The 15,554-nt window shown below is 39.6% G+C and overlaps 1 long non-coding RNA gene across 1 annotated transcript; it reads left to right on the top strand.

The window, feature by feature from the left end:
• The first annotated feature begins 3,017 nt into the window (after positions 1 to 3,017).
• Positions 3,018 to 13,562, top strand: LOC109368122. The gene is made up of 2 exons (XR_002115825.2): positions 3,018 to 3,434; positions 12,814 to 13,562. It is a non-coding gene; the product is annotated as an uncharacterized LOC109368122 (long non-coding RNA).
• The last annotated feature ends 1,992 nt before the right edge of the window (positions 13,563 to 15,554 follow it).

Raw genomic sequence — 15,554 nt, 5'->3', positions numbered from 1 at the left:
GAATGTGTCTTCAATATTGCTCACATTCCTTCAGCCACTGGAAATAAAAAGCAAATAATTCAGCATAAACTAGACAGACATGGATTCCTGAAGTTTTATCAACTGAAAACAAAACAGACAAATGAAAAAAGAAATAGATGTCACTATTTGGTTATGTTTATTTTCAGGCAGCAGAGTAATGAATAACCAAATGATTAATTTTTCAGTAGTGTTCAGAATCCAGCAGGTTTTGATGGTTTTGGTCTCTGATTTCCTTTGGCCTACTTATGGCATTTCAGCTGCTATAGGCTAAGTGTGTTTTCCTAGCCTCACACATTTCAGAACAACTAGGTTTCTCAGATCTACATTGTAGGAGCTGCTTTTGTCAAGTGCAGGCACTGACACAAGTGTAGGGTGGCAAGATGGAACCTCTGTGCCATCTCAGTGATTCTGCCTGTCTCACACCGCTCCAGGGAATCACCATCAGTTTTCCCAATCTTACAAAAGATAATCCCAAAAAGGACTTTACTGACAAAACTTGTGGAAAATTCAACATATTGTAGTAGGTGTAGTATTGATGAGACAAACACAGTGTAGCACGTCTAGCTATATTACTTTGGTCTCCAGTAGACTCCTTCCTTTATAACTGTTCTACAGGAACCCGCATAGTGCTACACATCCTCTTGCTTATATGTATTAGTTATATGTAAATAACTAATGTTTATTTCATAATACAGATGGGGCATTCCTTCTCCACGAGCTTAGTCTTGAACATGGCATAGCACTGATTAAAGCAGTAGATATTATTCAAGTGCAATCATACATGTTTTAGGTTTGGTGAGTCGCTGAACATAATAACCATAAATTCCATGTGAATATTTCTCCAGATTAATTCAGATTCCTCAGGTAAATGCTATCACTGTCATTACAGAACCTTTAACATTCATAAAAGCTTAGCAGATTTATTACGTTTTCTTCCCTGAAATTTCCTCAGTCTGCTGTAGCTGACAGGTATAAACCCAGAAGAATGACCCTCAACTAATGCCAAGCAAATATAAAACAATTGCTGCAATTTTACAAATGCATCACTCACTCATCTCTCAGCACATCAATCACACATCTTCCAAGGTTGCAGGATTTTTATCTGAGTCATTGCAGCCTATCTTAGCCCCAGTTTTCCAAGTTTGAGTTAAAGTGTCAAAGATTTATCAAGAGATCATAGAATCATAGATTCATAGAATCACTCAGGTTGGAAGAAGCTTAAAGGTCATCAAGTCCAACCATGACCTGGTACTGCCCACTATACCTTTCACCAGGCAATAGTGAACTGACAGTTAGCTTTCGGTTTGTCTGTTTACAATTTTCTTGCTAACCTCATGCTCCAAATGCATTCATTTGTGTGTCTGATTAAGCATGAGTTCATCATAGCTTTAAATCTTGTCCCCCTCATTCTGGTAGAAAAATAAAGAGATGATGGCCCTGTTTAGAATAAAACAGGGCACATATCTGTCTGTTCAGTGTCATATTTGATTCTTGGATCCCGATCTCTCAGATGACATTGATGACGTTGTATATAGCAATTTAGTAGCAATCTTTCTGACGTTCTGGGGTCTTCATAGATATAGACCTTGATGTTTTAATTTATTAGACTGACATTTTGTTCTGCTATTAAACAAGAAGAAAAGGAAGAGCTGAATGCCAGGGTTCATCAGAATAGTCATTTTTGATTCAGTCATTGGTTTTCTGGAGCATAAATACGGTTGTTTAATGTTGGAGCAAGATGTATTGCTTTTAGTTTCACATTTAGGGAACAGATCATTCATTTCTCATTGCCTCTAATTTTACCATAGGGAAAAATTTAATGTGACTATGAATAAAATCATTATAATTGTGATTATTGAGCAAGATGAGAAAAAAGTTTGCCAGTAACTGAACCATTTTTGTTCCTTGGCTTCATATTGTATTTACTGAATAATAATGTCATTTGGAAAATAAATGAAGTCTAATATTAATCTTGCTAGAGAGAAGACAAGAACTGCTAATAGGCACTGTTTTCTCTTGGGTTAGAAATGACGTTCCATATGTTTCATCTAGTTTTTCTGATGTAAATATTTTTCTTTGTACATGTGACTTAAACCATATGTCCTTGAGATCCAAAATTACATGTGTCTCACTTCTTAATATTCAGATCCTGTTATCTTGTCAAGACTGATTAGTCCCAACTTCATATTAAGGTGTTACATTATTAGCCCAGGAACTTCAAGGTGTGAGGTTTCCTTCTCTTAAGGACTCAGAGTAGATCATTGTAATAAGCAAAGGTTCTCCTTGACAAGACCATTTTATGCCATGTTAGCATGCACATATCTACATCATCACCGTGGTTCTGATCAGCACTATTTAAACAAACCATCACCACTTATCGCATAATGTGAGTGCTTGCACTTTGGGTGAAGCCAAGCAGCCCCTGTGGGCACAGCTCAGGTGCTTCACCCCCTGCTGTGGGCAGTGTGGATGCCTGGGCCCAGTACCGTTGCTTCGCCCCCTCCTGTGCCACTGGTGTGCTGCTCTTCCTGATGCCACAGATGTGGTTATTTGCACAAGTCAGGAAAAAAGATGCTGGATGAGCAAGTGGCAGCTCCGTGTACCCACACTGGTGTTATGGTGTCGACAAATAAGTATTCTGTAAGGGCCACAAGAGGCTGCTGTGCTTCCCTGTGTGTGACTGTGGCTATTGCAAAGGACAAAGATCCAAGCATCATTATAACTGCATTACCCAGTCATAACACTCACAATAGCTGGAGGAAGCAGGGCAGAGACTTCAAAATAAACCCCACATTTGTTTACACTTTCAGGTGGTGGCAGCAAGGACACTTCATCTGTAACGATTTGTTCCCATGGCTTGTTGCTTTCCCTACTTCAAAAAAAAGCCTGGTTTCACATCTGTTTATTTTGCCAAGCTTCAGCTGCTCGCCTCTATATCCCTGCAGCAGCCAGCTAGTACTGCACTGCTGAGAGCTGCCTCGGTGAGGTGCCCCATCCACTCCTCCGCATGGCCTGCGCCACATGCAACACGTGAGGCTTCTGGGGAGGAAGGAGAAAGCTTAGAGTCATAGAATGGCTTGGGCTAGAGGGCACCTCAGAAATCACTTAGTTCTAATTACTTTGAGAAGTTAGTTCCTTCCCAAGGGCACTGCATGCAGACATGATGCACAGCTCTGCAGGTGATGAGATAGCATATTGGGAACTGTTAAGTCATGGTCTGGACCAGTGATTGAGCACCTGGTAAAGGGAGGTAGCAGCCCAGGGAGCACAGGTGGAAGGAATTCGTTTGTGTGACCAGAAGGGCTGGAGCCAGGCTCCCTAACCTCATTTAAGGGCTGGCCACCACAAGACATGGTTCTTTTCTTGGAGACCTTCTCCTTTGGAGTGTTTGGTGAGTTCTGATACTTGGAAAGGTGGGTAAGCAATTCCTTCTTTATTACCAGATTGTGACCTCTGTTTTTTATGAGTGATCCTAAACTGTTCTAAAGTAGCAATGTCTGTTATTGCCTTTCTCTGTGTATGATTCCCTAACTTATTTGCTAGCAGGTATCTACCTGGCTGGATGCACACAACAAAGTAATGTGCAAAGTCAAAAAAAAAATAGTATTTGGAGCTGCTGATGTGCTTTGGTCCACAGATGTGGACACAGTGTCAAAATCTATCTCTAATGTAAAGCAGATGCCAATTGCATACTCAAGAAGAAAAAGAAAGCATAACAAATCAACTTTACATCACCTTCTGGTTTAAAAAAAAAACCCTCAGTCTTATTTAGCATGTTTGCCAATCATATAGCCCTTTTTGGGGGGGAAAAGGAAAGTGTCTGTCTTCTGCTCTCTCAAAAGTCTCGTACTGTGCTAAGATGAAATTTAATAATCTCACTCAGGATAATTATTCTAATAATACATGTAAATAAAGATGAAATCTTTTGTCAATGAAGAATTTGTATCTTTAAAAGCTCACACTACACCTGAGGGAAGATCTCCTGACAAACATCCTCCAGGAGGACAGACAGGATGCTATGTCTGATGCTTTGCACCATAAGATTCTGCTGGGCAGCAAACAGCTGCTCTCCTTCTTCCCCTCCATCCTCCTGGACATGTAGTGCAGCCAGTGAGAGGATGCACAGCTATTGCTGGTGTTGTGTCCTCCTTGCTGTTCTGTGGGCACATCTGGCAGTGTCATGCTCCACCAGCTCTAAGTGGTAGCATATAAATGGGTGAAAGGCAAATGGAAAATATTAACTAATATGGAGCCCCATCTTCTGTCAAGATAGTTTTAAAGAAACAGCTGCCATTTTAATTGGAAGAAAATACATACTATTATTAGTATCTAGTAGGAAGTTGTAAATAGTTCATCCCTGGGAATATGCTATGTCTATTGATTTTTTTATGTAGTATCACTGAATGAAGTTGTACCGCTGAACTGTTTTAACAAGACATAACCCTGTTTTTCAAGGTATTTACTTTCAAGAGGCATCTTTAATCCTTTCCATATCTTTAAAGAATATGGGATATTTTACTTTCTTTAGTTCACTTGTATGTTACAAAAGACCAAATATATTTGTCTTTTTACAAACAGGATGATGCTAACTGCTGCATGAGAGCTCTGTGGATCCATCCAGTATATGGTATCCATGTTAGCTCTTTTGTTGTGCTAGCATATTCTGAACAGAAACTTTGCAAAATACAAAGCTCAGAGCCTCTCTGTCCAGTCTCTTTAGCTTGATGCCACAGTCATAATTGAAAATGAAGGTCTTCCATGCAAACAAGTTGCTTCCCAAATTCAACATAATGACATTGCCACTTAGCTTCTGCCTTGCTATCAGCTGTGTAGTTTCACTGTGTTCAACAAATAGGAACAATGAATGCTTGTACTTTAGTAAATGGTAAATTACTTAAGAAGAATTTTGTCAGGAAAAATTTTTTTGGAATTCTATGTCTGACTTCTGGAGAGTAGCACAGTTAAATAAATCATTCAACAGAAGAGAAATGTATCTCAAGTGTGTATCTAAGTGGCATAGTGCTCCATGCTCAGGTGCTTGCTTTCCTTCCAGTTGTCTGGAAGATTCTAAAGTAGCTGTTTCTCTGCTAAAGAGAACAACACTGGAGTATAATGACTGCTTCTAGTAATACATAATTCGTGCTTTATCGTTAAAGTGTTGGCAAAGATTAACCAAGCCATCTTCAGAACTTCCTGTCACTCACAGAAATTAATTCTAAACATTTCCTAGACCTTTGAGAGAGAATTTTCGTGTTTTTGAGAGACTTCAGGATCTCCACCAACAGCTCAGACAGGTTTTTATGAAACACCATGTTAAGGCATGGGATTTGGCTGCTTCTCCTAAACCTAGAGACATTTTTAAAGCAAACTAAGATGAAATGCAGCTGTGTTGTGTGATGTCTGGGACACCTTGACAGAAAATGAGTATTACTCTTATAACACCCATGAAACTGAGGTAGACACATCTTGTGTCAAGAGTGTATCTATGTAACAGCATTATTTAGGAAACTAAAATTCTGCTGTGTGAATGCAGCTAGGTCTGTTTAAGCATGCTGAGAAGGGGACAGCCCCCATACCTGTGTGCCTGCAGTAGATGTTAAACCCATACCCTTGGCAAGTATTTGGCCTTGTACTGTTGTCCTGAAAATGTTGCACCTGCTTTGCTGCAGAATACTATCTCTGGTTCACAGTGGAAACACCTTCTTTGAATATGTGTAAGAGAATGAGCCCTGTGATAGGACAGTAGGCCAGGGTAGCTGAAGGAAGGTGACATCATGTTGATGCTAGAGGTAGGGTCTGCTGCTCACCTTCATGCATTCAGGACTGGAACATCTTTCAACAGACTATTGCCTAAGGTATTTAATGTTAGGATAACAGGAAGAGCACTTCCAGGTGTTGTATTTTTTGTGTTTTTTTGTTTGTTTTTTGTTTGTTTGTTTTTTAGCATTTACATCTCCTCCATCCCACAAATGCAGTGAGAATTATGCTTTCACCTACTGAGCCATAAACTATTTTCACTCATTTGTTTTTTGTCTCAATGAATCTTTGGTATTTTAAATAGCAAGGAGGACAAAAGCACCTTTCTCAGGGATAACTACATAACACACCTGCATCAGAAGAGGGTCTTCTATTTAGTTGGTTTATAGAAGAGAGAACCATGTGGCAAACAATAGAATTATAAATCTATTCTTTGGAATTGCTCTGTGACAACAAATCAATGACTGCATTCCTTGGTTCCATTCTCAGTCTCCCTAAACTCCTTGGTATCCCTTAATTGGTTTGATTATTCCATTGATTTCTGCAGCTTGCAGGGGTCAGCAAGGTCACAGAGAGGCTGTTTCTTCTGCATTTGCCCAATTGCCACCCACTGTATAATAAGCGTCCTGTTACCTTTTTAAATGCAATTTGCTCTTTTTCAACATTTGAAAGAAAGTACTGAAGATCTGCTTTGAGCACATGAAACTCCATGTCTGCAAAGTGCTACATTAAAAAAAAAAAATTGCAAAACATTGCAGGACACTATCATAGCCATTTTAGCATGACAGTCTTATTCCACATCTCAATATTACGTCCAGAAAAGAGGAAAAAAAGGAGTGGGGGGAAAAGGAGCAACTATTCAGAACTCAGTTCCTTTAATTTCCAGTCACAACGGATAAATGACTGTGTCCTTCCCCTCCATCACTCCCATCACCCTCAAGGGTTATTAATAGACATTAGGAGGGTCTCTAATCTATAGCAGTGTTAATGGATGCTATTCTAAAGCTGTCCATCACAACAAATTGTAATAATTTACAGCACATCCATAGAGAGGCAGGGACAAAGCAGAGATTAGTACTCAAAATAGCACTCTGGCACTTAAAACTCTTGTGGTTAGCAGCTGCTTGCAAATTGTTAGAATTGGGTATTTACATAAACAAGGGCTTTCCTGTAGGGAGACCTGCATGCAGTGTGAGTTTGGTCCTGTTAATTTCTAGTTTCTAGGCATCCACAAACAGGGACATTCAGATGCTTGTCAATATTTACTACTTCTTCCCATAAAGAGCTTCTTTACAGCATTTATATGACTGGAATATCAGGAATGGTGTGGTGAGCAAGAGGAGAGAAGTAATCCTGCCTCTGTACTTGGTGATAGTGAAGCCCCACCTCAAGTATTGTATTTAGTTTTGAACACCTCAGTATAGAAAGGATATTGAGGTGCTGTAGCAGCTTCAAAGAAGGGCAACGAGGCTGGTGAAGGGCTTGTAGAATATGCCCTACGAGTAAAGACTGGAGGAAGCAGCTGTGTATTGTGGGGAAGAGGAGGCTGAGGGGAGACCTTATTACTCTCTTCCAATATATTAAAGGTGCTTACAGCAAGAGTGGAGCTGGTCTCTTCTCACTGGTGACAGGTGGCAGGATGAGGGGAAATGGCCTCAAGTTGCACCCGGGGAGGTTTAGGTTGGATATCAGGAAAAACTTCTTTACGGATAGGGTGGTGAAACACTGGAGTAAGCTCCCCAGAGACATGGTTGAGTCACCATCTATGGATGTGTTTAAAAACCGTTTGGATGTGGTGCTCAGGGACATAATTTAGTGGAAGGTTGTTGGAGTTAGGGTAGTAGGGTTAGGTTGTGGTAGGACTTCATGATCTTTAAGATCTTTTCCAACTTGAGCTATTCTATGATTAATTCTATGGCTGGATCTTCCCTTACAGCAAAGGAGTTAAACTGTTCTGGGCTATAAACTACATTCTTAACTTGTAATTCAAGAGTGGATCTTCAGTTTCTCATACATCTTTTTGAAAGCTTTTCCTTGGGTATTCTGAGATTCAAATCCCTCTCTCTCAATTGCCTTCCTTCCCAGAAGACACGCTGAGGACTAGACTTGCCAGATAAGGGCTTATCACTGGCAGGTTTTATTTTCTGATTTCTTTAGCTATTTTCCAGACAAATAAAACAAATACAGAACAAATATTTTAACCCACTTGTATTAATCATGTTCTCATAGCATATAGCCTAGGTAGGAAGACCTTGCTTGCAGACTGGGAGAGAAATATCACCCATAATGTTCTTGGCAAAAGTCAACTTTCAGTGTCAGCTGACATTGAAAAACAAGGTACAGTGATGCACTAATAAAGTATATTTAGCATTTTTCCTTAGTAAAAGTCTGTACAGGAGGCAAAAAGAACTTTTCTATGAGGGAAAACTGAAATGAAAGAATCCCAAGGAATTGAACACTGCCAATTAAGCTATCAGATACAACAATGCGCAATGTTAACATACTAGAAATGCTATATTGTATAGTCAAATGACTGTGACTCAGCTGCTGTCTTTAAGTATACAGAGAGGACAAAGATTTCTCACAGCACAAGGTTCATTTTTTCAGTAAATAAGGCATTTAATCTAAATGCCTATTACCGACAGGTGATACCGTCTAATAAGGAGACATTTGAAATGAACAGTGTCAACTTGAAAAAGTATGTATCCTTCATTTAACAAGGCTTTTAACAATGGTTCAAAATAATGCATTAGAAATGTACTGGTTTCTTCATCACTTCATTTTAAGACTGTATGATTTTCTAAAAACAAAAAACAAACAAACAAAAAAAAACTGCCTTTAACAATACCAAGCATAGATGTTTATTAACGTGGAATTGCTTTTACATGTGGACTTTCACAAGCTTTGCAGTAAAAGCCCAGATATTGAAGAGTAGGGAAAAGGAAATAACAATAAACAAGGAACTGGTTTATCACTTTATTTAGAAATTCAGTACAGAAGTTAATTAAAAATATCTATATCTTTTTTCCTTTTTCTATATTGCCAGAGTCTTAGAAAGAGAAATTCCAAAAAATGTGTGTAATAATGACATTATTTAAGCATGCCAAAAACAGCATTTGGACTATTCCTTGCATCATACTTTCTTCTTTCAACTCTGGAAAATACTGGATAATGTTCATGCATCTTTTTTCTATCTTTCTATTCTGCCAGTATGTCAGTATGTCTGTAGTCAGAAGTGTGAAAGTTTAAGGTTGTAAAGGTGCATAGATTTCCCATCACAGAGATGAGACTGACTAATTGATAGTTAACTGGGTCATCCTTTTTAACCTTCTTGATACTGTATTTTTTTCCAGTCATCAGTGATTTCACTTGGCTGCCATGATTTTTATGATGTAGTCTTGGTGACTACATCAGCCAATTTCTTCAGGACTCTGGAATGCATCTCACTGGGGATCCATAGACTTACGGGCATTCATGTTCCTCAGGTAGTCATGAACCTGATTGTCACTTACAGCAGGTGGGACATTGCTCCCTCAATTCCCACTTTCCAAACCATTTGCTCAAGAGCTGTGCATAGAGCAGTTGCCAGTGAAGACTGAGGGGAAAAAAGTTGTTGAATACTTGTCTTCTCCTTGTCCATTGTTACTAGCCTGTCTGTGTTGCACACTAGAGAGGAGGGTATGCCTTCCTGGTCTTTCCTCTTCCAGTTGATATATCTATAGAAGCTCTTCTTATTTTTTTGCTCCCCTTGCCAAGTCCAGTTCCTGCTGGGCTTTGGCCTTCCTGACCCCATCCCTACACAGCCTAGAAGCATCCATATACTCCTCCCAGGTTACCTGTCCCTTCTTCTTCTGCCTGTGCATTTTCTTGCTCTTCAGTTTGAACAGAGGATCCTGGTTCAACCGTGCTGGTCACTTACTTTCCTTTCCTAATTTCCTACACCTGGATTGATTCCAAAGTTTGCAGTTATGTTGTGCAGGAAGTCATAAACAAAAGGAACACAGTGGTACCTCTCTGCCTCTGAAACGCATAATTCTATTAGCAGTCTGCCATCTAGCCAGAATATCCATTTGTTGGAAACCTCTTCAGAGTTGTCTAAGCGATTCTGACACATGCCTTTCATCCATTTCAATTCCCTTACACAACTTTGCAAAGCTTTGACTAAAATTCTTTTCTTGAAAACCACTTTTCTGGACCATGCATCATTTCAATTTGATCTTTCAGCTGACAATAATTACACTATGGAAAATAGAGAATAACTATTACTATGGAATATTGTCTTGGGTACGAAACCACCATTGAAACCTGTGCAAGCTGAGATACTTCTGCTGTCTACACGGCAGCCTGGTGGCTGGGTGAAACCGCTCTGTTTTCCTGACACAGAAACAGCCCTTATTTACTGCTCATATCTTGTGACAGAGGGAATCAACTGTGCTGATACAATCCTTTCCTTTAATTTTCTGTTTCTATTCAATGATATTCCAGTCTTAAGTGATAAAGTGCGAGTCATTACTGTGTGCTTTTTGATTTGTCTTATATCTTTCTGTTTCTTATCATTGATTAATGATTCTCATAGACTTTTTCCTTTTACTTTCTTTCTCATTCTTTCTATTTTCTGATGCACATAGATGTGTATGATAGAGACTCATCAATGTCAGCATCACTCTACATCTACTTTTTTGCCAAAGATCTCTCTTCATGCTGACTGTAATTTTGTAACCAAAAAGCTTAAAGCCTAGGATTTAGGGGTGGGGACTTAGAAGGCTTGTTTCCTTGGTGAAGCAGTATCTAATAGTTGATGGGCATGGATGCTGGGGAGATTGAGAGGATGGGCTGCAGAATGTGGCCATGCTCACATGTGGTCCCCAAAGAGCAGCTCTGGCTGCTGCTAGAACAGACAGCTGGTGGCTTGGCTGTGATCCTGCATTTCTTGTGTCCCAGTGTGAGTATGCCTCTGAGGCAGCAGGGCAGCCCTAGCAGTGGAAGCATAGCCAAGCCCTTCCCCTCCCACCAGCCAGTAAGATGGATCCTTGTCACCCTGGCTAGATCTGCCTACCTGCAGAGCAAGAGAAAACATCGTTTATCTTCCATGTGATTTGCATGCACTGATACACCCTAGCAACCTGAAGATAGATGTTCTGATCTGCCTGTCCTCAATTTCTGTTACCTGGAAAGTCATGGTAGCATTTTCTTTCCTCTGTACAGCCAGTGCATGGTCATACCTAACAGATCTTCTGGATTCAGCCTAATTCTTGTCAAGCAACTCCAGTATCTCTGCACTGCACTCTCCAGAGCTCCACACTGTATTTTTATCTCTTATAATGAATAGTTAACAACACAAGAATTTCCCATGAGACTGATGTTCCTGTGAGACTGTGATCTGGCTGATTCTGTTTAAAAAAAGAAACAAGTAGAATGGTGAAAAATTTTGTACTGTCTTTGCTACTTTAATGTAGCAGGAATGTTAATGGATAGGAAAATAAATCTCAAATTCAAAGGCACTTACTGCTGTTACATGGTCAATGCTGTTACTATTCATAATGTTTCTAGCAAGAATGAGCTTAACATGATACTGCAGGAGGGATATAAATGTTTTCCAAACCCATGATACTCCATCCCTGCAGTGTTCTGAAAAGAACAAGACACCCTATCATCAGGGTACAGGGTACTGCCCTTGGCTGGATGGTGTTAAGAACCTCATCAGAGTCAGAATATGTCTCATGAAGCAGAGATTTCATCCAGGACTAGCACACCAAAACCTGTAAGAAGTCATGCTGGAAGAATGATAGATTTATTTTTTTTTTCCTCTTTCTTAGTAGTATTCCGAGCTCAGGTGGTTAAGGGAAAAATAAATGAGCTTTCCTACTAAGTCCAAGATTTTGGTGTTAAGACATCTGTGGCTTCAGATAGTTCCTAATGCTGATTTCACTCTCAGAGGTTCCAGACTTTCTCTTTTATTTCAAAAGGTAGATTTTTGAATCTGCTGTGAAGAACTTAGACAGTAGCATGGTGCAAGAAGGACGAAAAGCCCACATGTGAGTTGAATCCATGATCCTGAGTTTAAGTTCTGATCTGGAAGTAAATTATCACAGGAAGACTGGTGTCAGCCATAGATATGAAGGAGAGAGGAGAGAGAAACATCTGATCAGAAGACAAGTATCTTGACTCTTTTATATAACATCCCCAGAGAACATCTGTGGTACTTGGGAATACCTATTTGTTATAGAACAGCTGCAATATGTGTCGCTGTTAAGTTTCTCAAATGTCAATTAAGCAAATCTTGGGAATCATAGGACTCTGAGGAATAACCACTTCTCATACTTTGAGATAGAGTGGATTGATTGTAACTTGTTTTCTTCGCTCCTGTTGTTGATTAGACAGGGAGATCTGAAATTCATGATTAAACAGTTTGGCTTTGTTGAGCTCTAAAGCTCTAAAATTTAAAATCACTGACATGCTTCTCTTTAAAGCCAAGCCTACAGAGAAGGAGAATTACCAAGCTCAAAAGTAGAACATAACCACTCAATTCACAGTGCATGGGTAGGTCCTGTGTGGAAAACAGGGAGTTAGCAAGCTTGTAGGATAGACTTTAGGTATCTGACTGTATATTTCAGCAGGTTTCTGCTGAAATTTTCCCATGCTTTGTCCAGCATACTTTAGCAACTGTTCTCAAGCTTAGCAGCAGTATAAAGCACTCTGTATTTCCTTCAAATGAAAAGAGATGTTAAATTCTTTGAAGTAGGTAGTGCCATAACAAAACGGTGGTCACCATCTGATTCAAAGCACTGGACTTATTCTGCACAAAAGCTCCCTCCCCCCTGAAAAAATTATTTCCAACTTAGAACATTTTTGCTCTATGTGGGAAAGCTAATGTTTCCATCCATGCTTCTTTCCCCCTCCTTCCTCCCTGCAATCATTCAAGTTGAGCATTCCTGGTTGCCTCCATTTTCCTTCCTTGAGCAAGCATTGTACAGCCCACCTCCACCATGTTTGGCTCTTTCCTCCCTGATGTCTGTTACCTCTGCTTCAGTACAGATCACTCAAATCATGGCATTACTCAACCAGGGACAGTCCTGAAGGAAGAGAAAGCCCATACAGAGGATCTGTTCACACTCTCCATTGGATGTGTTCCCAGCTGAACTGAACTGGAAGGCCTGATTTCTCTGGATTTTGAGGAAACACACCTATCAGAGGAAGCCGTATTTTGAAACAAGTGTAATGATTGCCCTCTCAGCTCTAGTAAGCATCCCAGTAGATAACCCAGTATGTGAGTCAAGGCCTTAAGATGGACCACAGAAGATGATGGGAAGTGCTGAGACTGATGTCTTCTGTTCTGCATGTGGGGATCTGTATCTTCTCAAGTGACTTCTTTTAAAAGTGACAAAAATGTAGATTTGTTAGCAACTTGCCACATCACTGGAAGAGGAAAAAACACATTGTAATGTCAAAGGTTTGTGGGAGAAGAGAATACTTCATGGTATGACAAGAAAGGCTCTCAGAAGCTAAGAAGTCATGGCAAGTGCCATGAGAAGATACCATCAGAGAATCAAGCAGATTGCTACTGCAGTCCATGAATAAACTTTGTTTCTGGTGGTCTTCTAAGCTGAAGCACAGTGTGGACTATTGCTTCAGGCCATGTTTGTTGTGGGAATAATCTGTCCAATCATGACGCATGGGCCATAAGCCCATCCTGGATGGCCTGGAGAAATGAAGTACAGAGTGGCGTGGATTCAAACATTAATGTATTTAATGACCAGATATAACGCAAGACAGCTGAGATGTGATCTCAGTTGAACTGGGATGGAGAGCTAGTTTTTTGAAAATAAATCAACCAAAAAAAAAAATCTGGACAAAACTTATTTTCAGGTCTTCACTTTTGGAGTGATATTAGAAAAACTACATTTACAAAATGCTTATATTAACGTCTGATTTGTGTCTGAAACGCCAACAGCAGAAAGAATCCATTTCTGAATCTGCAGTTTTCTGTAAATCTTCACAGCATTTCCCATAATCTGCTTTTGATCTGTTCTTTCCATCCATTTCCTTTCAATGACAAAATTACAGTCTTTTTCCTCCTTGTACTTTCATTAAAGCATGAAAGAAAGTAACAAAATATTAGTATACATCTCCATGATTCTGCATGTGGTCATTTTCTTTCTCTTCCACCAGAAGTCATTGTACAAAGCAAAATAACCTACATAAATTGTATAGCTACAAAAAATGGTTTGAAATTGCATGCTTCTATTGCGTTCATATTTCAAAAACATTCATTCATTTCATTGTATGATTAACAACACTGCTCTTTTTGTTGTGTCCCTTCTCCTAACTAAGAGAAAAGCAAATAATGAAACAGTTGTGTGAAGCAAAAAATGTTTCACAGAATCGCCAAGGTTGGAAAAGACCTTCAAGATCCAGTCCAACTGTCCACCTATCACCAATAGTTCTTACTAACCACGTCCCCTCAACACAATGTCCAAATGTTACTTGAACACCTCCAGGGTCGGTGACTCCACCACCTCCCTGGGCAGCCCATTCCAGTGCCTGACTTCAGAAAAGTAATATTTCCTAATGTCCAGCCTGAATCTCCCCTGGCGCAGCCTGAAGCCATGAGGTTAACAAAATGTTGTGGAGAAGTATTCAGATATTTAATAATTACTTTTTGGAATAAAAATCACTGTGCAAGAATTTTCAAAAACAAGCTTCCTGTCCATGGCAGGGTGGTTGGAGCTCAGTGATCTTTAAGGTCTCTTCCAACCTAAGCCTTTCTATCAGCCTATGACTCCTGTGTCCAATTAATATATTAGCAGCATTAGTGATTTCTGTTGTCTCTAGTAGAAAGCTGATGTTCTTGGCTTTCTGATCAATTCAATAGTCAACTGATATCAACGATGTCCTCCAGTGATTAATTCCTTCTTTCTGGGGTTATGAGATGGACTTGATGACCTGATATAATTTTCTACCTTGTATTAGGCTGATTGCAGAGTGAAGGAGTCTTGCTCAATGAGTCAGCAAAGTGTCTATCACTTTTAAGTAACTGTTTAGTCTCTTAGACGGTTGAAGTGATTATACATTGATGAACATGTGTAGGACACAATCTACTGGAATGCTTTGGGAAATGGTATCAGATACATTTTAATATATTAATTTATTTTCAAATACTAATATATATTCATAAAGTGGTTGGGATGAGTCATTGCTTGAAGAATTCAATTTTAATAGATTTGATTCTAAGATGGAGTAAAGAATTTAGCAATTGCCCTTCTTCCTTGATGGTATTTGTGAATCATAACTTGCCATTGTAGGTCAGACACAAAACATCAGAAGATACACCTTAAAGAAACTGAATATATCCTCCTGAATCTATTGGTGCTGTGGGATAAATGATGGCCTGTGTAACGATAGCAAGGCACCACAGACAATTGCTTCCTTCTCGTGATGACATTAGTGGAGAGCCTAGTCCAACATGCTGGATGTCTCCACTTAGCCGCTTCCTAGAATCATCTCTGTCCTGCCCAGCCTGCCTTTCTGTAACAGCTTTTAAGGAACAGTACACAAGTCTGTGTTGCTGTTAATCACCTTTGGCTGGCCAAGAGACTGCAGACTTTACAGCATTCATCCATGACTCTGTCTCTACCAGGTTTGTCTACAGTAGTGTGTCATTTGCTGAGCAGTGCTGCTGATGGAGGGAACAACAGATGCCTTCTTCCAAGGTAACCTCAAATAGGTAGGTGTTTTTTTTTTTTTTCCTCTTATTTCTTGTGTATATTTATACTGCA

This window comes from Meleagris gallopavo, chromosome 6 (genome assembly GCF_000146605.3).
Source record: "Meleagris gallopavo isolate NT-WF06-2002-E0010 breed Aviagen turkey brand Nicholas breeding stock chromosome 6, Turkey_5.1, whole genome shotgun sequence".
NCBI lineage: Eukaryota > Metazoa > Chordata > Aves > Galliformes > Phasianidae > Meleagris > Meleagris gallopavo.
The sequence above is the reverse complement of the archived record's forward strand: the minus strand, read 5'-3'. Positions and strand labels throughout refer to the sequence as shown.